This window comes from Acomys minous, assembly GCF_964271855.1.
Source record: "Acomys minous genome assembly, chromosome: 3".
NCBI lineage: Eukaryota > Metazoa > Chordata > Mammalia > Rodentia > Muridae > Acomys > Acomys minous.
Window position 1 is genome coordinate 85,396,772 of NC_140485.1, and position 24,431 is coordinate 85,421,202.

Below are 24,431 nucleotides of genomic sequence, written 5' to 3' on the forward strand. Positions count from 1 at the left end.
TTAAATTAGGTAGAGCAAGATTTACACAGTAAGGGAAGATGTACCGGAGAATGTGCTTGTAAGAGAAAGCAAGCAGATCTCTGGAACAAAATAATTCGCAATCAAATACAAAGCACCAGATCATGCTATTACAGGTACTAATTGAATTATTGGCGTTAAAATTTCAAACTTCTGATGTTTTTCTGCAGTATGTGACACTGAAAGAGATTCCTGCTGTGCTTGTTTTCAAGGACAACATTTACTTTGTTTATGATGGTAAGTTCCAAAGCTTTAACTCACATAAGGCCTTTCATAATTAAAACATTGTTATAAGCAGGCATTTATAAAATATTGTGTAAGTGCTGCCACTTACAAAGTATCACATTTGATAGAATCATCTTTTAATCCTTCAGTAGATTTCCAACAATGTACTTCATTCTTAGTTGCTTCCATTGATGTGTGTGTGTGTGTGTGTGTGTGTGTGTGTGTGTGTGTGTAATTATTTGCCACTTTAAGAAATAATCTGTATTCAATTTCTATACATTAAAATGTTCAGACTTAATTTTAGGAGGATAGTTAGCTTTCATCACACACCGATAAAATAAAATATCCTCAGCAGAATGAAACTCTTTACCTTCTTTAGGTATTTCTCCCCCTCTGTCAGAAAATACTTTATTTAAATTTTATTTTTATATCATCCATACATCATAAAAAGAAAGATATAATAAAACCCTCATACTCATAAATGGTTAACAGGACCTTACTGTAGTTGTTTCAGTTTTATTGTTTTTCTTTTGAAGTAATTCAAAGCAAATCCTAATGAAATTTTTTCACTGTGTTTCACTATCCTTCTTTTTAAAAATGGGGGTTATATTTTTTTAGGTAACCACTTGATTGTTGGACCACTGAAGAAAAAAATTATTTTCCTTGCTTTAGTAAAGGAACATGTTTTGATATTTTCTTATATTTTATGTCTTGATAACTGCAGAGAAAACTACACATCTCTAATTTTTGTCATTGTGTTCAATTGAACTAACTTGATACATAATTATCACTAGTGCTATACATTAGATGTCCTGCGTTACCCACCTAATGTTGCATAGTTATTTCTGTCCTTTAATTTATACAGGGGATAGTGTGGCAGATACATGACTGTCCTACATCATTAGAGTATTAGATAAGGTGATCTATACAGTGAAACATCAAAGTGCATTCATTCAGGAGATAGTTTTTGAATGTTTATAGTCATCACCAGTCAAATGAACTTGAGAAGAACTTGCATACATGAAAAGAGGAGAAAGGAAAGAACCCATATATTTGTCTGTACCTACCTTCTTTTAGGTTAAGAAAATGCTACTAGAAGTGTTCAATGTATACTTGACCATTGTTACTATTTTATGTATTTTTAAAGAAGAGTGTTTTCTTTTTTCTCCCAAGTTAAAATGTCTAGCAGCATCTAGACTCAGCCTTCAGATCTCTTATTCTAAACCTGCTAAGAGGCCCTTAATTCAGGCAACTATAAACTACCTAAGAACCAGCTTAAGGTTTTATAATTATAATACTGTTTTAGATACGTTATCACTTTGCTGATTGAGACATTACAGCTGCCTTGTACGCTGATGTATTTCCTTTGCTTTGTTTCAAGAGTTATGAAGATGGCGATCTGTCCACATGGATCAGCAGAGAGAGATTTCAGAACTACCTTACTATGGATGGCTTCCTTTTGTATGAACTTGGTGACACAGGTAACAAGCATATGGCCATTCCGCTTCATTACAGAATTTTTCTTTGAGTGCTTATTTACTGGTTCTTTTAAAGCTGCATTTCCTAATTAAAGTACACTTATGTTTGCTAGTTCTGCTTTCTAAGAGTTGAGACTTAGAGTACCACGGATATATACTTTCATATGAGGATCAGTGTAGCCAAAGAGGTTTACTAACACCTGATGGTGATGAGGAAGACAAGGGCCTGAATGATTCAAGAATAAGGGAATAAAAAACCAAAACCAAACCCAAACAAACAAAAACCATGAAGCTACAAGTTAAAGTGAAGCCTTCTCACTGTCTCCTAAGGTCTGCTGTTACTTGTGAGTGGGAATCAGTCATACTGTTCATTTCTTAAGGTCATATGATAGAAAATGACAAAGAAAGAAAAATAAATAGAAATATAAGAGTTAGCCACACATAGAAAGTTTAAAAATTATAAGAAGCTTACTTTATTAGGAGAGTATTGTATAGGCTTAGACCCCACTAAAGGTGGGACATCTATATGTTGTTACCACATGTGTTCCCTCTCACAGTTTCATGATCATGAAATGGAAATACAGCGATAGGGAAGAAACATTTGAAAATTAGACACAATTCAAATTAAGCACTGAAGCCAGGTGCTGTAGCACACGTCTGTAATGCCAGCATTCAGAAGGCAGAGAGGTAGATGGATATTTGTGAGTTCGAGCCAGCCTGATCTACAGAGAGAGGCCAGGACAGCCAGGACTCTATTACACAGGGAAACCCTGTCTTGGGGGGAAAGAAGAATAAGAAAAAAACAAAATGAAAAATTAAGCACTGAATAGTACATGAAATATTTCAAGAAATGAAATAATTCTTATAGATGATGTTTTCAACAAAAAGCTAACAGTGAATCAAGATTATGTAGATGTATTAGAGATGTATTATGCAGGGTGAGATTAGGAAAAGCATGAAAATAATGTAAATGATGCTAATTTTTTGGTTTTGAGATTTTGGGGGGGGGATTTTGGTTTGGTTGGTTTGGTTTGGTTTTTAACTTATTCCTACATTTGTGTTTCTACCTCGAGTGAAACTATACTCAAGTATGTTTATGTATATAAATTCATTTAATTTTTCCTCATAAGTCAGAAAAACTTGCTTTCCTAAAATAAATGGGAGTTTGCTTATGTTCAGTTACATAAGTATTAGAGAGTGGTATCTCACTTTTATTCTCCCTGCTTGGTACAGTGCTGAGAACATAACCCACGTCAGCACCCCGAACACTACTGTTATTACATTGTTCTACCCTCCTGAACATTGTCAGTAGGCATATAACTTACTGTTTTACTTATACTTCAAAAGTAGTGTCACTCAATTTGATTCTATATGCTATCACTGGTGAAATTGTAACAGAGGAAATGGCTATGCAAAAATAATTTCCTTAGTGTTCTAAACTACTAGGGCTTATTAGCAATTTTTAGTAAATGTTTTTAAATCAATGTCTTTTGTTGTTGTTGTTGTTGTTGTTGTTGTTGCTGCTGCTGCTGCTGCTGCTGCTGCTGCTGCTGCTGCTGCTGCTTTTTCAAAACAGTGTTTCCCTGTGTAGCCTTAGCTATCCTGGATTCACATTGTAGACCAGGCTGGCCTCTAACATTGATCCATTTGCCTCTGCCTTCCTGAGTGCTGGGATAAAGGCATGTACCACCACATCTGGCAATGTCGTCTTTATGGTGTAGCTTTTGACAAAATATTTCATTACGTTGTTGGTTTGCATAAAATAATTTTAGAGAAATTAAAATAAAATTATTAGTATTTACCTCCTAGAGGTAGAAGAAATGTATCATTTGAAGTTGACTAATTTACTGGTCTGGGCTGCAAATATGTTGGCTTAATTTTATGTAATGTGTAAATAATGATTGGCAAGTGAGAATTCTACCACTGAACCACCAATGCGTAAATGATGATTGGAATCTAGAAACATAGTCTGGTATCAGAAGTAATATTTGACAAGTATGGGTTATGTGAGTTATGTCTTTCTCAATTCAAGGAAATGAAAGATACTATTCTTAATTTCAGGAAAGCTTGTGGCTATTGCAGTCATTGATGAGAAAAACACATCACTTGAGCATACCAAGTATAGTTGCTTTGAAACAGATTTAAGCTTCAAATGCCATGCCAGCTTTGTGTAGTCTACATAGAGTGTCTTGCAACAGATGTTGTAATGGGATAGTTAAACCTTTTAATTGAAGAGGTGACATATTTATGTATTTATTCTTCTACAGATTAAAGTCAATTGTTCAAGAAGTTGCTAGAGATTTCAGAGACCACTTCCATAGGTATGTGCATGTTTTCTGAAAAGTTGACTTTGTTTGAAAGTTTGTCACTGTTTAATTCGGTTTATCAGTGAAGTAAATTAAAAGTAGTTAAGATCCCTAATCTCAAAAATTTAAGGCTGGCATCTTAGATGCTCTAAGGTCTAAATGCATGGGCTCTGACACAGCACTAAGTGGAAAATTCCACACCTGCCTTCCCATGATAGTGGTCAGAACACAAAGTCATGTTAAAGAATTGTGATACTTCCTTCATGGTATGTGTATAAGGTGTATATGAGGAGGGAAAAATGAGTTCTGTATTTTTTTTAATTCACTTTATATCCTGTCATAGCCCCATCCCTCCTCTCCTCACAGGCCCACGCTCCCTCTCCCTCCTCCCTCCCCCATCCCCTCTTCCTCAAAAAAGGGGAAACTCCTTCCCTTCTATCCCAGCTCATCAAATCACATCAGGACTAAGTGTGTCTTCTTCCCCTGTGGCCTGCTAAGGTTGTCCCACCAGGGGGAAATGATCAAACAACAGCCAACAGAGTCCATGTCAGAGAGAGCCCCCACTCCTCTTACTAGTGGACCCACAGAAAGCCTGAGCTGCCCATCAGCTACGTCTGTGTAGGGAGAGATGTGCAGGGATAAAGTTAGAGCAGAGATTGAAGGAATGTCCAACCAGTGCTTGGCTCAACCTAAGACCCACCCATGGGAGAGAGCCAGCCCTGACACTATTAAAGATATTCTTATCTAAAGATTTGCTTGCAGGCAGGAGCCTAGCATAGTTGTCTTCTGAGAGGCTCCACCCAGTAGCAGTTAGAAACAGTCGCAGCCAAACACAAGGCAATGTACAGGAATTCTTGTGGAAAAGGGGGAAGGGGAAAAGGACCTGGAGGTGACAGGAGCACCCCAAGAAGACCAACAGAGCCAACTGACAGCGCCAGCCTGGAGACTGAAGCACCAACCAAAGACTCTGCATGAGTTCTGTACTGAACATTTGGGTCCCTGCCCTAGGGAGCTCATTGTACGTAAATCCAAACCATGAAAACTCAGAAATGTCAAACACTTCTGAGCCCCAGCATTTCAGATAAGAGAGATCATATCTCATACTTTGAAAGGTAAATCAAGAATTAATTGACCTGGAGCTTCCAGTCAGCATGAGGATATATCTATGCCACATCTTAAAAGTTGGAGAAGCTGCTGCACCCAGTCATTTATAATTCATCCCATTCCTACTTCCTGAGAGTGTTTGACACATGTTTTATGGTAGAAAAATATTCACATAAATTTGCAAATTTGAAACAATTTAAATGAACACTCACATGCCAGGAAAGTGATTGTAAAAAAAAACTCAAAATACTAATGAAATGTAAAAAGTTACTTAGGAATAAGAATTTTTGCTGTATTTCATTTTTTTATGTTTGTTGCTGCTACCAAAACAGCAAGAGAAACCTCGAGGATTCATTATTTTCTTTGTATAAAATCTACTAAAAGTTCATTGTGCAATTCTCATGGTACATGGTAGCTGACCTCTTCTGAGTGATCCTATTCCACAGTAAATCCACTTTTTTTTAATTTTCTTTTTTGGTTTTTTGAGACAAGGTTTCTCTGTGTAATGGTCCTCGCTATGTGCAACTCTCCTTGTAGACCAGGCTTGCCTTGAACTCACAGAGATCCACCTGCCTCTGCCTCCCTGAGTGCTAGGATTAAAGGCATGTGCCACCACACCTGGCTCACTTTCTTTAAATGTATTTTACTTGCAGCACATTTCATTGCCTGTCTTTTAAACATGTATAGTGAGGTGAAATGTCCAGTTTGTTGGTTGTGTATTTGCTTATCAAAACTGAGTAGAAAACACTCTGGTGTAAATGTCAGGGGTTCCATGTTCAGTGTTGGAAGTTTATGTGCTTACAAGTTCTAGTTTGTGGTGTGTACCTTTTTTCTCTTAATCCAATATTGTGCTCTTTCTCTTCTTTCTCTTTGTTGTTGCTTGTGTCTTACAGAGATTTTCAGTTTGGCCATATGGATGGAAATGACTATATAAACACCTTGCTGATGGAGTAAGTAAAGTATTGATGGTTTTTCCACTTTGATATTACTAATTTTGAGAGATGGAGAGCGACTTAATTAGCTGGAAAAAACATACCAAAAAGCACTTTCTGTCATTTTCTGATGCTGACATCCCCCCAATAAATGTCTGATTTTATTTTATAAATCCTGTATTTTGAATTTATTAAGATTTAATTTTATTCTTTACTATAAAGATTGTCTCCCACTTCAACATAATAACATTTTCAAATCATTCTATAATAGGTAAATTTATAGTTTTTATAATACATATTTTAATAAGTTATTTTGGGCTGGTAAGGTTGTTCACTGAGTAGAGCCACTTCCTCATAGGCCTGACAACTTGAGTTTGATCCCCATATGCCACAAGGTGTCAGAAGAGGCCCAATCCTGAGAGTTGTCTGACTTCCACATGCAATAATCGAAGATGCTTGAAGTAATTGACAGTATTTTTTCTTTGTTCTTTTTTTTTTTTCCTTAATTTTCTTTACATCCCATTTCAATCCACTGCTCAGTGGAGCCTCTCAGAGGACAGCTATGCTAGGCTTCTGTCTGCAAACATAGCAGAATATTGTTAATAGTGTCAGGGGTTGACTCTCTCCCATGGGGTGGTACGAGGCTGTAGTTGGACTTTCCTTCAGTGTCTGCTCTGTCTTTATCCCTGCACATCTTGTAGGCAGGGTAAATTTGGGGTCGAAGTTTTTATGGGTGGGCTGGTGTTCCCATCCCTCCACTATGAGTCCTATCTAGTTAGAGGGTATTCTTTAAATTTTAAAATTTCGCGCCAGGTGTGGTAGTCGGAGGCAGAGGCAGGTGGATCGCTGTGAGTTCAAAGCCCGTCTGGTCTACAAAGTAAGTCCAAGCTACATAGAGAAACCATCTTGAGAAAATAAATAAATAAATAAATAAATAAATAAATAAATGAATGAATGAATGAATGAAATTTCACTGACAGATTCATGCAAGTGTAGAATAAATTTTAGATATTTTTAACCATCTTTCCCTCCCTTTCTCCCCCACATCTTTCTCTGAAACACTTCTGCCCAATAAGTCTGAGTTGTTTGCATAAGTGTGTGATAGGTTATTGGTAACTTCACTGAAGAAAATTATAACCTCCTGACCCGAAAGCTACTAACTACCAGTAATCACACAGGAAGAGACAGGACCTCGTAGGCCCCTTCCTTGTGCATGATGAAATGCTGACAGACCCAGTCTCATGCAGGGCTTACACAGAGAACCACATGTTCAGTGAGTTCATAGTTGCAGCAGCTGTGTTATGTACAGCACTCATCTTTTTGCAGCACAACTCCCCATTCTTTAGAGTTTATGTTTTTTTCCCATTTCCACTTCCATCCCTCTTCCACATTGTTTCCCAAATGGCACTAAAGTTTTAATAATGTTTAAAAAAAAAAGAAAAAGAAAAAGAAAAGAAAGGAAAACAATTGTTTATAAATTTCCTATTGCTCATAGAACAATTATTGTGTATAGAAGTTGTAAAGTTGATCTTGTATAAACCTAAGAGGAAAGATATTCTGTATAACCCTATAATGGAAATTCATTTTTTTTCAGTATATGATAGGGACTTTGATAAGACCATTTAAGTTGATAGATGCATTTTTTAAATGTTTGCAGCATTCCGCAGCACTTTTGCTCCAATAACTAAAATCTTATCCACGATGATAGTATCTAGCAGTAGGTAAGCATTTAATTCGTAGTTTAGTCAGTTGTAAGATCTTAGCTCAAATTACAGTCAAAACATCATAGTCAGCTTAAGTTGTTAGGTTTGAAGGGTGTGTTTTAGTTTTTTTGTCTTTGACAAATACCTGAGGGAAACGTTTTAAAGGAGGTAAAATTTATTTTGGTATGTAAGTCTCAGTCAGTGTTGGTGGGTTCTACTGCTTTCAGTCTGAATGAGGCAGATCATCATGGCAGCAGGAATTGTATGGCTGATACTCCTCACCTTAGGTGACTAAGAAGTAAAAGTAGAGGAAGAGAAAAGGAAGCAGGAGAAACCTTCAGTGTCATGTTACCAGTGACTTGATAGATCTAGCCAGCTTAACTGTAGAAGACTCCTCTGCCTACAAAGATGATGTCACCAGCTGGGGGCCTTCACACACGAGCCTTTCCAGGCCATTTTATATTCAAGCCATGACAGCAGGGCTTAAGTGCCAAGGTGTGACCTGCCTGGTGAATGTTTAAGTACATTGGAAAATATATGTGTCCTCTTGTTGGGTAGAGTGACAGGGGACTACAGAGAATTCACAATAGTGTTTATTTAACATGTATGTTTACTCAGTGTATACAAGGAACCATTCTGAAGGGTTAGCTTGAATTTTCTCATGTAATTGTGTAGCAAGTTAGGTACTATTGGTTTCCATATTTTATAAGAAAAAAGCTTTACATGTAAGAAGCTAAAGTTCTTGACTAACATGCTGCAGTGTTAAGAGAAAGCTCCAGATTCAAACAGTGTGGTTCCAGAGACCACTCTCTTGCCTGTTGGGGTTTCTGAGTACCATCTGAGGTAGAGTTAAGTGTTATTAGTATTCTGTATAGTACTGTGCAGAAATGTATACTTTGCACAGCACTTTTAATCACTTAGGTGTTGGTTTTTAGAATATTTTCATGCAATCTTGATTAATGGTAAAGTTTATACAAACTTTGAAAGCTTCCTGTAAACTACAGAGGTAAAGATATTAAAAATCTCTTTTCTTCTCTAACTATAGCTACTTAGATGTAATTGAGCGCTAGAGTATTTATTATTGCTGTGCTTAATATAAATTTTTATTTTTTTTTCTAGTGAGTTGACAGTCCCAACCATAGTTGTACTGAATACTTCTAACCAACAGTACTTTTTGCTAGATCAACATATTAAGGATGCCAGTGACATGGTCCAGTTCATTAACAGCATTTTGGATGGTACAGTACCAGTAAGTGTTTCAGATCCATTTCAGAGGGATGAAGGGAAAGAGGCACAAGAGAAACTAGCAGTTCTTTACCTTAGATCCTGAAAAGAGTAGGTATTCATTGCTTGGAGGGAAGAAGGAATCAGCTTCCACCCACTGCTTTCTCCTGCCTCATTCAGTCAGCCTATTAGAGCCTCACAGGGGCAAATGTCCCTCAAAGAGTTATTTGGGACACTGTTGCCTATCACAGTGATGGGGAAAGTATTCTTGGCCTCTAGAGCTGGTAGAGATATTAGGAGGTTTGTGACCCGGAATAATGCTTTTTTAGAGAATTTTCCTGGCATGACCCTTTGGAGTCAGTTGAATTAAGGACAACTGAATTAAGTTAGCCAGACTATGAAAACCAGTTTTTTAAACCATCAAGAAATGTATTGAGGGGCTGGAGAGATGGCTCAGTGGGTAAGAGCACCACCTGCTCTTCCAAAGGTCCTGAGTTCAATTCCCAGCAATCACATGGTGGCTCACAGCCATCCATAATGTAGTGTGATGTGATGCCCTCTTCTGGCCTGAAGGTGTACATGCAGACAGAACACTGTATACATAATAAATAAATAAATCTTAAAAAAAAAAAAAAAGAAAGAAAGAAAAGAAATGTATTGAGAACCAGAGCTCCAGCAAAGAGTTCTAAAAATAATCATGTGAAAGAGTTGTCATAAAGACTATGTGATCTTATTTTTTCCTTTTTCTATTCTTTTTGTTACTGTAATTCTTATTGTAGTATTTCTCAAACTAGGCTGCAACTCATTGAACAGTCGTGAAAACATATCTTAATTCAGTAATTTAAAAAAAAGTCAGAATGAGTCTTTGTTGCTTCAGTGATAATTTAATTATTGTTTTGTTTTTTACATGTTTTTTTCAGTTTTACACAGACTTTGGGAAGCTCCCTGAGTCACATAGTAGCAATATGTTACTGTGTTGAAGTGTTGTTTTGATTGAAAGAAACTGAGTTATAGTAGTGAGAGCCCTTTTGTTGGTGAGTTAGTGAAACCTGACCAGACTCTTGTAACAGATATGTCATTGGTCCTATAGCTTAGCAATTCAAAGAATGGTCCAGACTTCTGGGGTAGCTAGATGCCAAGGTTTGATATCCCCAGGAACTTTTCTCTGCACTCATCTCAGCACTCTCTGTTGAGCTCCATCTTCATGAGGATGTTCCTACTTAGTAAGAAAGTCTTTGGCCACACTGTAGCTAAGCAGCCAGAGAAACTCAGAGCTTGTGCAAGCCTAGGGAGGGTGGGCCACCTTCCAGCAAGCCACAAGGATTATAAGTAAAGGAAGAATGAATTGTTTAGAGTACGTTAACATGATAAGTAGGAATATATATATTTAACGTGAATATATAAGTGGTATAAATATTTAACATGATTTTTGGGGACTAGGGTATAATATTTTTTGAATCAATATTTTTACTTCTAGCTATATTTTTATGTACGTAACATAACGAACTACTAATATGTGTATAACTTGTCTTATTCTTATTAAATTAAAGGCCCAAGGAGGTGATAGCATTTTGCAGAGATTGAAAAGAATAGTATTTGATGCCAAATCTACAATTGTGGTAAGTTCTGGCAGTTAATTTAGTGTCTTCAATAACTGAAAATTTTGGCATTGTCAGTCTGCTCTCTGTTTCTTTCAACTTGCCTTCTTTCTTTAATACTTTATTTCTTTATATGGCAGGCTTAAATTGTAGAATTAAAATGTGAATTAATTCTCTAACAGTTCATTTGTTCATCCCAACTGTCTTGCTCCATGCCACTTTTCATTTGTTGAGGCAAAGGCAACCATGAAAATGTGGCCTTATTGGTAAGGAATAAATTTGGGTAATCTGAATTATCCATACATAACATCCTTCTGTTTATCACTATCCTGTTTCCACCTAAATGGTTTGTCCTCTTTGTATTTTGTCTGACAGCTGCCCTCACTTTCACTCAGGACCACACATCCTCTCAACAGTCTTCAGTCCACTACACAGTGTCACAACAGCCATCAGTTCTGAGCACTTCCTTTCCCTTTTCCAGTGATACTCACCAGAAGACCTCACCCATCTGAAGTACTTTCCTTACTGGCTTTTAAATATTGCTGAGGCTTTCTAGGGCTAGAGTCAGTAGTCATACATTGTCGTGTTCTGCTTCTTTCTCACTCATCCTCAAATTTCCACCTCTTATTCTGTGAATCAACCAAAATTACCTTTTGTTCTCTGTATTCTTTTAGAGTAACAGACCCAACCCATGAAATAAATCTTAGTGGTAAAACCAATTCACTAACTGAGGAAATAGCACATAACATAAGAGGAAGTAGTAAATTAATAAAGCTTTACTAACAACCAGATGACTCAGATATTAGAATGTCATGTGAAGAGAGTATGTATAGGGCTGTAAATAGATGGCTCTGTAGTTAAGAGCTGGTACTTTTTACAAAGGACCTAAGTTCAGTTCCCAGCTCATAACCTCCCATGACTCCAGCTACAGGAGATCTGATACCTCTGGCCTCCAGGCACCTACACACACAGACACACACACATAAATCTTTAAGTATGTGTGTGTGTGTATGAGCATGAATATTAACTCTTTACCAGAAAGAACCCACAAGCAACTTCCTAGAGTTTAACACATAGATAATAATCATCTAAGAGATATTTATAGGCGATAAGAGAAAAAGAAGGGTCTTGATAATCAGGCTATTTGATTGCTTATCCTGTTGCCTGTAGCCATTTCTGCACACATGCACACTTACATGTGCATATATGAGCATAGAATTTTTGTTTATGGAGTCTTTTTGTTTGTTTTTGTTTTTCGAGTCAAGATTTCACTTGTAGTCCTCGCTGTCCTGGACTCCTCTTTGTAGACCTGGCTGGCCTCGAACTCACAGAGATCCACCTGCCTCTGCCTCCTGAGTGTTGGGATTAAAGATGTGAACCACCACATCGGGCTTTATTTATTGAGCCTTTAACATGGTAGATACTGCTCAGGTATTGACAGTTATTCATTGCAACTGAGTTCAGTAACAGTGAGAGAAAAGTTGTGTGGCTTTAAATTTACATCATGTTTTTTATGTCAGAATTCCATTGAAGTGCAACTGAATTCTCTCCCCACAGTCTATATTCAAGAGCTCTCCACTTATGGGCTGCTTTCTCTTTGGCCTGCCGCTGGGTGTCATCAGTATCATGTGCTATGGAATCTATACAGCTGACACAGATGGAGGCTATATAGAAGAGCGATATGAAGTGTCCAAAAGCGAAATGGAAAACCAAGAACAGATAGAAGAGAACAAAGAGCAGGAGTCCAGCAGTGGAGGGTCTCTAGTGCCTGCGGTGCAAGAGCCCAAGGATGTATTAGAAAAGAAGAAAGATTGAGACTTCACAGAAAGAAAATATTTGATAAGATTTCAAATTATTAAAGAGTATTTATTGAATTTAGATATTTAATCATGATCTATTTACAGAAGAGAACATGTTCTTTGTATTTTGCTAACAACTGCATGAATTAAAGTAATCCTTCCATAAATGGAAGCTGTTTGGAGCAAAGAGATGAAGAGTTTGTCCAGAACAAAGTCAAATCGTTCTGTCAACTATTGTTCAGATGCCCAGTGTCTGTACACCTGTCTATGTGTGTGTTCTATGGCAAAGTTAAGAAACTTTGGCAGAATTTTAACTTGACCATTAAAGTGGAAGATGTGTGTTTTGCAAAGAGAAATAATACTTTCACCTACTATACCAATTTTCCTATATTTTGGATAAAGTTTATATAAACAGATGAAATCTTTAAAATTTAGACATTTTAAGAGAAACTGGTAATTTTTCCATCTATCAAATTTAAAGTTCTAAGTTTAAAAGTAGTGATTTTATATATAGCATAATGATTTTATTTTACTAGTTGTTTTCAAAGGAGAAATGTTACTTTTTTACTTAAACTCCATTGCATTATTACGATACGGGCATATGGTACCATGAAGTAGGAGAAGGATCTTGTAATTGACCTTTACAAAATGACCAAGATATGTGTGGAGTGGGGGCTGAAGCTGTGCTGTTTAGCAGAGCACACTGTCCCCTACTGCAGGAAAGAGAGGCCATCTCACTTTTAGCCAAAGCAGCCTGGTATTTTGTTTTGTTTCATTTTTATTTTATAGCTTGATATTACTTACAATATTTCTATTAAGAATGTTTTCATAAGAAATACAAATTACATTTTATGATATGTAAACTAATAATTTAAAATTTACTGCCACACCTCTATTGTGGGAGACTATAATATATCAGTGATACAATCAACATGTTAAACTCAGATATCATGGATAGAGAGAGTTCTCTTCTCTAGCCCCTCACCTTTGCCTCCATGACAGTCACGACCTCTCATGTTTTATCAGAATGCAGTCATGCCTAACAGTAGGTATTTTGTGATAATATGTTTACTACAGATCAGTTTGTTAATTTTGAGGCCTTCGTTTTAGCTAATTTCTGATTTTTTATTAGGTAATGTTTAGATTCTGTTCTTTGACTACTTTAGGGTTTGTTAAAAGGATCCGCTGTGTATTTACAGACATCGTGTGTAGTTCCAACAGTGACATTTCTTGGGGCTTCTGCTATGGTTGCCAGGGGAGCTTCTGATCTCAGATGCAATACTAATCAGCACTGAACTTAAACACGTGTGTCTGGAGCTAGGGAATTGCTAATCATAGTCTGTGTCCAAGTGTTCCTTTTCATAGTCAAAAGCATCCATTTTTAACATTTAATCATCATTAACTTTATTGATAATGTTATAAATATGTAGTCACAGGGAATTTTTAGGAAATAAAAGAATATTCTCTAATGGAAACTGGAGATACGCACTGTTAAAAGTTACTGTGAGCTGTGCATGGTGGCGCACGCCCTTAATCCCAGCACTTGGGCGGCAGAGGGAGGAGGATCGCTGAGTTCGGAGCCAGCCTGGTCTACAAAGGAGTCCAGCACAGCCAAGGCTACACAGAGAAACCCTGGCTCAAAAAAAAGTTACTGTGAAAAGTAAGCTCCTCCAAAGAATAAAGATGATTCTTTAGGAAGGTTCATGGTAGTGGGCCCAATGGTCAAGCCTTTTTATAGGAGAAAAGACCTGAAGTGCATAGAGATTCCTCATTTATGATCCTGTATGGTAAGGAGAGAGACAAGGGAAGTCCCACCAGTATATTTTAGTATTGTTCATCACTGTCAACTATGTATGTATTTTGTCTTGTCAATCATCCCTTGTAAATAAGTTCTTAGTAAGAAAAAAAGAATAACTAAAGCACAGCTTTGCATCAATGAACAGAAGTGCAAAGATAATTCTTTGTTTTCGGCAATATTTTTCTTTACGAATGAGTCCTTTGGTTCTCTGCTGCAAAACAACTTTATACTGATCCTCATAGTCTATTTATACTTTTAAAATGTGCATCGGATAAAACAAAATGTGTATGTGGATTGTAAGTAAAGTTTTTTGTATTAAACTCTTTTTTACTTGTTTATTCTTAAGGACATTTTATTTGCATTGTCAGGTTGCTCACATAAAAACAAAACAAAACTAAAATTTGTTCATTCATGTGCTTTTCTCTTGAGTGTGTTATCATTCTGAATACTGTTTGCTTATCAGGAGAACATACTTTAGAATCAAGGCACCCCTCTTCATAATCTAGTAAATGATTGATACTCTAATTCCCATGGCTAAAAACCAACAACAGAATCCTTTCAGGAAAGTGGGATTCTGCCTTTTTTTTTTTTTCATGTGTAAAGATCTGATTTCTGAAATTCAAAATCGTAGCTCATTGGTGCTCAACAACATTTAAGAGTATTTCAGAGAATGTGCATGTTTAGCCCAGCAACCCCAGCACCTCTGCCCTGAAATTCCTCTTTGTTGTGTTTACCAATATTTTGTAGTTTCTATTGTTTGAAATTTGTTTGAGATTTACTAGGTCTAGAGGTTTTGATTTCTTCCTTACTCAGAGGACTTTTGGAACCTGGTTTAGAACTCATGTAAAAGATGCCAAATGAGTAAAAGTAATGGAAAAGTCTCTTGAAGAGCTGAAGCAATTGTGTGTGTTGTTTGTTTTTACCCAGTTTTATTGCTCATGATGTTTTTAATATTTTGACTTGGTAGCTCTTTATTTTAAGAAAATAATATTTTCCAGCACTCGGAGGCAGAGTCAGGCCAATACATGTAAGTTCAAGGTCAGCCTGATCTTCGGAGTGAGGCTACACAGAGAAACCCTATTTTGAGGGAGAAAAGAAAAGTAATAATATTTTCATCAGTGTTTCATGATGGGATGAACGGGGGAAGGGGAGAAACCACTCACCTATTCTTACACAGAAATTGTTAAGTGTGGACTGTTAAGACTTAAGTGGCAGGACTGAATTTGCCATTTTATTTTTATAAATATATATTTTTTCTGAATGTGCCTGAGCCCCAAGAATGAGAAAAAACAATAATTAATTGTAGAAATAATACATTTTCTAGTTTGGACTAAGCTATAAAGGTTTTTGAAAGTGTATTACTGTTCACTTGTCGAATTGTGATACTCTGCCTTATGGCATCAATTGGAAACCTTTGTTTTTCTAAAATAAAGTAACTAAAAACATCATTGCATAACTGCTACCTTTAATACGTGTTTTTCAGAAGTTTGCCATTTGACTAGTTGTCTAAACAAAATAAGCTATAACTAATATTCCATACAATACTTTCATTTTAATAAGACATAGCTTATTAATAATCACAGAAATTTTAGATTTAAGCAGGCTTAGAAGAGAATTATATCCAAAACCCCAACACCCCTTTATCTACTTTTAATTTTATAAAACCTAATTTCTACAAAATTCAAAGTTAAAACTGGTGAACTTTGAATTAATAAATTAACGATTCTGAATACCATACTGTCCTGACCTCTCATTTTTATTATCAATGAACAGGCAATTTAAAGCATTGGAGGGGTGGCTATTTGTGTTTGATTTTTTTTTCAACATTAAGTAAAGCACATACATTATGAGTACATAAGTTTTACACAAATGTTAATTTTAAATTCCTGACATCAGATATGTTTTCATGAGGTGTTGAGACCAAGAATAACTGAGCTCAAAATATGAATTTGAACTTGATTTGCAGCTTATGAGCAGAAACAGACAGCTCAGCTATGTGTGAAGGAGGTGCCCTGTGTTATAAGTGGGTGGGGCACCATCTCTACGGGAGTTTTCTCCACCCTTGTGAAGTTAGAAAAGCCAGTTAACCTTTCCCACTTCTGAATTACCTGTGTCTTGAGGATAATGCTGCCTATCTGTGGATTTTTTAAAGTTAGAAGACCCCATGACTGACACAGCCACAATTCATTAATTGAGGATTACTGTTTAAATTTAATTGACTTCTCATTTAGAATTCTATCATTGACCTCAAGGAGAGGAAGGATCTAATAACAAATATTTAAGTTTAGTTACCTATGAAAATCCACTGGAACCAGGCGGTGGTGGCGCACACCTTTAATCCCAGCACTTGGGAGGCAGTTGGAGGCCAGCCTGGTCTACAAAGCGAGTCCAAGACAGCCAAGACTACACAGAGAAACCCTGTCTCGAAAAACGAAAAAAAAGAAAATCCACTGGGTTTTGTGCTTTTTAAATGAAAGTGATCACACACAAGGAAATGTAACCTGCCAGTTATTGATTAATATTTATGAATATCTTATTTAAAGTTCTGTGTGATTTAGACAATTAGATGCAGATATGTCACCATAGGTGGAGTCTGAGGTTTCAGAAGGTGCCTGTGGATCATGATGCAGATCTCAGGTTCTCCAGCACCATGCCTACCTGACACATACTCCCTTTTGGTGATGATGGTATCTTTGGAAGCTGTAAGCAAACCCCTGACTAAATGCTTCCTAAGTTGACTTGGGTGTATTGTTTTATTACAGTAAATGATAGCTCTAAGATAGTTTTCTTGTGCCTTTATCTAGGAGAATACTCTGGACAGGTGAGTTGGGGAAGTGGGTTGAGAACAGAGCTGATTTCCACACTGGAGTACAAGCAATTGGTGTGCATATGTAACTTGATATTTGAATGACTTTAGAAGAAAACTTGCTAAAATGACATTTTTCTGCCTTTGTGGAATAGTAGGAAAATAGTTTGCTATGCTGGAATGGAAAGAAATATGTAATCTAAATTGGACTGGGGATGAATGTTCTAAGTGGGAGCTGGAGACATCTCTCCCTAGTTAAGAGCATTAGGAACATACTAGGAACATACATAGTTCCAGAATATCCAGGTTCAATTCTCAACACTTACATGGTTGCTCACAATGTTCTCTAACTCCAGTTCTAGAGGATCTGATACCCTTTTCTGGTTTCTGCAGGTGCTACACAAACATGGCACTCCTACATTAAGTAAATTTTGTTTTGCTTATCAAAACAATTGGAACAAAATGTTTTACACCTTGATTGTTATGATGCTAAGCAAGTAACTCAAGATAATTCTTACTTCCAGCAAAGGAGACAGGTATGATAACCATGCTACAATCCACAGAACCAAAGAAGCTAAGTAACAAGGAGGGCCACGGGGGATGCTTGAATCTCACTGAGCAGGGGAAATAGGGCAGACATAGGAGTGGAGGGAGGGAACAGGGTTGGAGGAGGGGAGCAGGAGAGATAAAGTGGAGGGGCCAGAGGAGAGAGAATGGAGAGAGAACTGGAATGGGGTTTGTGGGGGACAAGCTAGAAACCTAGGAAAATGGAGTATCCCAGGAATCTATGAGGTGATCCTGGCTAGGACTCCTAACAGTGGGGGAAATGGAGCCTGAAATGGCCATTTCCTATGACCAGAAAAGACTTCCAATGGAGGGACTGGGCCACCAACTCAACCACAAAACCTTAGACCCACAAATCTGCTAACAAGATTTGTAAGGGTAAAGATGGAGCAGAGATTAAAGTAACAGCCAGCCAATGACTGGCCAAACTTGAGACCCATGCTTGTAAGAGCAAGACCACTCCTGACATTATTAATGATATTCCAGAAAGGTGCCTGGCATGGCTACAGAGACCCACAGCCAAACACTGGGCAAAGCTTGGGAATTCTATGGAAGAGGGGTACAAAGCATTGAAGGAGCCAGAGAGGTCAAGAACACCACAAGAAAACATACAGAATCAATTAATCTGGGCCCATAGGGACCCAAAAGACTAAATCACATAATAGCATACATGAGACCCTAGCAGTGAAAGCTAGGAGCTGTATCTGACTCTGTTACCTGCCTTTGGATCTTGTTCCCCTACCTGGACTTCTTGGCTAGCCACTTTGGGAAAGGATATGCCTAGTCCTACTGCAACTTGATATACCAGGTTGGGTTGCTATCCATGAGAGGCCTCCTTTTCTCAGAGTCTTTTCTGAGGATATGGGGAGGATTGTATGGGACATGGGACGGGGGGAGGGGGGGGTGGCGGCATGGGGGGAACAGACTGAAAGAGGATGCTTCGATCCGAATGTAAATAAATTTTAAAATATTTTTTTTTCTTTTAGTGTGGTCCTTCTGACTTAGTTGTCTTTGTGTTTATAATGCAGATATAGTATGTGCTTATGGGACTATTAACAGTCCCTGACCTAAAATAACTATTTACAATAAAAATGAGCCAGTGTCTTAGTGAGAAATGAATGCAGATGTTGAGTGTGAGAATTATATAGAAAAGGTCCTATTGCTCTGTGCCAAAGTGGGGAATGCCTTGCAAACACAAATCAGATACCCGATATTGAGGTACATGGTTTTGTGAGAATTTAATAATTATCAGTACACTTAAAGCACTGCTTGTTTACACCATTGCTTTTCTTTAAAACTTTCAGGACACATTATAATTTCTTCATAAGCATTTTCTTATCAGCTTGCAGATGAAAATTACCTTCATGTCTTCTAGAACTCTGAGAATGTTCTTCAATATTATGGTCTTCCTAATTGTAGCCTAAAACATAATACCAGAAAATATGGAAATTAGGCAAATTTTAACTTACTATCTTCAGTGAACCTGATTAATTCACCTCATTCTTCCTTGTCCTCAATTAAAATTACAGAAGAGCATCAATAACAAAGAAACAGTTGTCTCTTTGTTTTAAAAAAGTCTTACCTATAACAGTGAGGTTCCTGTAGGTCTCCAGCATCACATCTTTGTAGAGACTCTTCTGGGAAAGATCCGGCAAAGCCCACTCTTCCTCAGTGAAGTTCACATGCACATCATCATAGGTCACTGTAACCTTAAATATCCTATACATGGTATAACAGAAAGCATGAAACTTATAATGCTGCAAATGTATATTCATTTACAATATATTCATATAATTCTAGTGCTTCCATGACTTATTTCCTGACACAGAAGTTCTAATGTAATCACCAAGTCATTTTAGAAGGAAACTGAATAATGAGGTTCACCTCTATCATTTCTGAGCCCTTTGAATAGGATAGAGCCTTGCAAGATAAATGCCAATTCACAGAGAAGGGGGAGGAGAGAGAGAAACACATCAGAGAAACTGTATGAACAATTACTAATAACAAAAAATGATGAGCAAGCTTGGTGTATTCACTCATTCCCTTAATCCCAGCACTCAGGAGGCAGAGGCAGGTTTATTTCATTGAGCTTGGTGCCAGCCTAGTCTACACAATGAGTTCCAGAACAGCAAGAGGTACATATTAAGAGTCTGACTCCCCTGCAAAAATCAAACAAACAGAAAAGAGAACTCTTTACTGAAGTTCCTACTAAGAATTATACATTCACTCCAGTTCTGTATTCATCCTATAAACTTGAAGTGCCCCAGATTAAACTGTAACACTAGTAAGATCTTACTAAAAGAAAATGCATGTTTAAACAGCTACAAATAGACAGATGAAAATATTAGCAATATGTTGATCATAAATAAGCAGCATAGGGCAGGAGAGATGTCTCACCAGTTAAGAGCTCTTGATGGTCTTGCAAATAATTGGGGTCAATTGCTAGTCTTTACATGAGGCTCACAATTATCCTCAAAGTTTGAGAGTTCTGAGGCCATCTTCTGACTACAGTGAAAAGGAGGCACACATGATATACATATTTATGCATACAGGTAAAATACTCATCTTCATTCAAAAAATCCTTAACAGATTAAGAACACTGACTATTCTTCCAGAGGTCCTGAGTTCAATTCCTAGCAACCACATGGTGACTCACAATCACCTATAATGTGATCTGATGTCTTCTGGCCTGCGGGTGAACATGCAGGCAGAGCACTGTATACACGATAAATTAAATATTTAAAAAATTTTTCAGAACAAACACAACAGATAGGAAGAATGGCACAAACCTGCAATCCAATGATTCAGAAGGCCCAGGTAGTATTAATGTAATTAATATGTATTATTCTGAGAAATAGAATATACCTTCTGCAAAATTTCAAAATTCAAGATGTAGATGAAGCCCAACACATGGTTGGCATGTACAAAAACATATATTCTACATATATCAGCTAATAATGAACAAAACAAGCCAGGCATGCTGACCCGCATCTAATCCCAGTACTCTGGAGCAGGGTCAGGTGGATCTCTAAGAACAAGCCCTGTCTGGTCTACATATCAGGGCTACACAGAGAAACTTTGTCTTCAAAATCAAAACCAGAAACAACAAAGTTAAAAATATAAATATACCAAGCTAGCAAAATAGCTTAGCATTGAATAGCACTTGCTACTAATGTATCTTATATGATTTAGGAGTAATGGTGAGAGCATGACAGCACAGGAAGGAAGCTGACTGGTCGATTTCAAACACAATACAGTAGATACAAAGAACAGGGAATGGGTTGAATCTATAGGCACTCAAATCCCATCTCAATAAGGAATCTAGAAAGGCTCCCCCTACAAAAGCTCCCAAAAGCTCATCAAAGAAAACCACAGATGGGTGGTCCTGGCACTCCACCTCTGCCCTGGGCTCCACCCCACTGCCTGCACCGTGCTTCTTGGACCTCCATTGGATTAAAGATGTAAAAGACTACCAGTTCCTGGACCTCATGCCCTCATTTCACTGCCTAACGTGAGGCCAGGTTATTTTCTTCATGACTTGACACTCCTCAGTTTAATATCTTGGGATTTCTGCCCCGGGACTTGAGCCAGCCTTCCCTTTTCCCACCTGCACTGATATCTTTGGGGATCTTTGCTTCCCATCTCTGCCTTCCACCTGCTACGTTGTCCATCCCCTTGGGGGCGTGGGTCAAGAGGTACAGGGGAGGTGCTGAGCCAAAGGGATGGTGGGGTGGTGAAGGTGCAAGTCTTTAGTAGAGAAGAGTGAGGGGGCAGGATACTGGGAGCCATGGGGCTGTGGGAGGTGATGGATGGGTGCGGGGAGGGCAGAGAGCAGACCAATAGGGTTCAGGGAACAAAGACCAGTTGGGTGGGATGGAGGTCCAAAAAGGGAAAACCGGAGGAGCAGTTGGGGATCCAGTAGTTAGATAGGGGGCTCTATAAACCAGGAAATGCCAGGACTGGGGCCCGGGAGAGGAGCAGATGTGGGGCTCGTTCCCTCTCTGTGGGGTTACTCCTCTCCCTTCCCCCTGTCCAGATTTCAGTTCTTTCCCTGACCCTGACTCCTTGAACGTCACTGAAAATGGCAGCTATTACAAGGAGTGGGGGCTGTGAGTCAACCTGCTGTTCAGCTTGTGGCCCAGGGGAGTGGTGAGGGATAGCCCAGACCCCTGCTTGGCTCTCTACACAGTACTTGAACATTCATCTGTACTTAACCAGGGGAATCTCTGATCTGGGGACTGTGATGTGAGGGGACCAGCTTGACCTAAACTGGGCTAATGGGCACTCCGTTTGGACTGTCCCACCCCCAGCTCTCTTGCATTGCTGTCTCAAACAGCTCTACCACTCTGACCTGATGGTGGATTTCAGCTTAAAGATGGGCAAGATGGGACTCCTCCAGCTTGGCTCATCCCATTCTTTCATTGTCATGGAAACGTGTGTCCCATTTGCCCAGGGAACTGCCACTCCTGGTTGCCATGGAAATAGCAGCCAATGGATCCTTCCAGAAATCAGCGCTAAGACTGGAAACAGTCCCTCTTAGTTGCTGTGGGAAATTAGTTAACAGACTCTTGGCACCTCCCCCTCTCCACTCTCCCCACCCCTTTCCTTCTTCCAGTGTGAGTGTGGGGTTTCAAGAGCCTGAGGGAGGAGTTGGGTCCAGGTCCCACTCAATTTAGACCAGGGGGAACCGGATTGTACCACATGGGGGTGGGGGAGGGGAATCTATCCACATACCTCAGTTTACAGGAAGGTGCGTGGGTTGGAGGTGGGTGCTGGGCCGACCAAAGACAGATGGGAGGGGTGGGCCTGGGGTTGGAGAAAGGCTTGACCTTGGGAGCACTTGAGGGAGGGAAGAAAGCACCCCGGCAAGGGGCAAGTGTGGGACCCAGCTGGTCTGGACCCTTAAACCCCCAAATCTGTACAATACGGTTTGCTATAGAACTCAGAATCTTCAAAAAACAAACAAACAAAAACAAACAAAAAACAAAAAACAAAAAAAAAAACAAAATCAAAAAACAAATGAACAAAAACATATGAAATAAACCAAAACCCCACTGCTTTAAGTTCGGTGATGATTATTATATTCTCATAAAAACATGCACCGCAATGTCAGGAATCCGGTTTGTGGTGTTTTTTTTCTCTTCAATTTATTTATTTATTATGTATACAGTGCTCTGCCTGCATGCACATCTGCACACCAGAAGAGGGCACCAGATCGCATTATAGATTGCTGTGAGCCACCATGTGTTTGCTGGGAATTGAACTCAGGACCTCTGGAAGAGCGGACAGTGCACTTAACCTCTGAGCCATCTCTCCAGCAGTGATTTGTGTTCTTAAGACATTCATCTAAGAACTGAAACAAGGAAACAATGACTTAACAGCTGTCACTATTTGAATCGTAGCCCAATTAGAGCTGTGCTGTAGAACTGCCAGTCAGTTTAGCTTTATAGCACTTAGATATTGCAAAAGGAATACACATTGAATATGTGATAGGTGTATGTCCAAAATCTTCTATAAGCAAAAAGTCCACAGCATTGCTAGTGTTACATATAGACATGTAGTAATGTTGCTAAGATCAGTGAGAGGGCAGTTTATGATAATCATGAATGTTGTTGTGGATAAACCCTAATCTCATACCACGTCTGTGAGGAACAAGAATCAAACGGAATGACAATGTGGAAACCTTTCCTTTTTTATTCTTAATGGGTGCATCCTATGTCACAATGGATACAAGCCATGTGAGCATATGGATATTGAAAGAAGCAACATATCTCTCTCCAGAACAATGAGGAGATATGTAGGAGTTCCCAGTTTGATTAGACTTTATGAATGTGATACAAGTTTACAATTACTTGGTTTTCCAACATCATTGTGAATCTCCACAAACTCACACTGCAGAAAATCTCTATGAGTACTAAGAATGTGAAAATTCTGTTTGTCCTGGTTCACTTTTCAAATGTGTTGACTCACACTATAGAAAAATTTGTGAATGCCGTCAGTGTGGTAAAGCTCTGAGTTCTTCCAGTTCTCTTTAAATATATGAAAAACATCATATAGAAAAACGATGCTATAAATGTGAGCCATGTAATAAATGCTCTCACTACCATAGGTATCCTCAGATACTCAACACATGAAGAAGGGGAACACCATGAATGTAAACAAAGTGATAAAACCTTAAGATCTGGTTCCTCTTTACCATTAGACCCAACTGTAAAATTAATTCACGGAGGAAAATTACTTCAGTGTAATGAATGTGGGAAAGCCTTCACATGCTCTAACTATCTTTGCAGGCATGAAAGAAGTCACATGGGAGAGGAACACTTTGAATATACTCAATATGGTAAAGCCTTCGCACATCAGAGCCATCCTCAAAGGTATGAAATAAATCACTGTGGAGAGATACTCTAAAGGTATTTACTATGGTGAAACCTTTGCACATCACAGTAGTTTCCAATATCATAAAAGAACACATACTGGGGATAAACCCTATGAATTTAATGAGTATAGTAAAGCCTTCACATGTCCCAGTCATCTTCGAAGGCATGAAAAAGTTCATACTGGAGAGAAAACCTGTGAGTATATTTAATACGGTAAAGCCTTTGCACATACCTGTAGTCTTCATCGTGAAAGAATTCATACTGGAGAGAAACCTTATGAATATATTTAATCAGGTGAAGCCTCAGCACATTTTTGCTGAAGGCCAGCTTCAACACTGTAGTGTAAACTGAGGCAGGACTTAGAGTTGTTGACTGATCGATCATTTATCAGACTTTTCTCTGATGGAATCTAGCTTGATTTACTGGAGTTGTTTCTCCCTTTGGCCAGTAGCTGGGGGCCAGTATTGCTTGTGACTAGCAAAGAAGAAGAATAAAAAGT

General features: G+C 38.3%; 1 pseudogene across 1 annotated transcript in view; it reads left to right on the forward strand.

Annotated features, from left to right (window-relative positions):
- Window positions 1-15,641, forward strand: part of LOC311593275 (protein disulfide-isomerase TMX3-like) — a 30,361-nt pseudogene extending 14,720 nt beyond the window's left edge. The window contains exons 8-15 of the transcript XR_014783606.1: window positions 64-255; window positions 1,635-1,724; window positions 3,783-3,840; window positions 3,989-4,042; window positions 6,025-6,081; window positions 8,886-9,015; window positions 10,541-10,609; window positions 12,146-15,641. The product of XR_014783606.1 is annotated as a protein disulfide-isomerase TMX3-like (transcript). The remainder of the gene's footprint in view (window positions 1-63; window positions 256-1,634; window positions 1,725-3,782; window positions 3,841-3,988; window positions 4,043-6,024; window positions 6,082-8,885; window positions 9,016-10,540; window positions 10,610-12,145) is intronic.
- The last annotated feature ends 8,790 nt before the right edge of the window (window positions 15,642-24,431 follow it).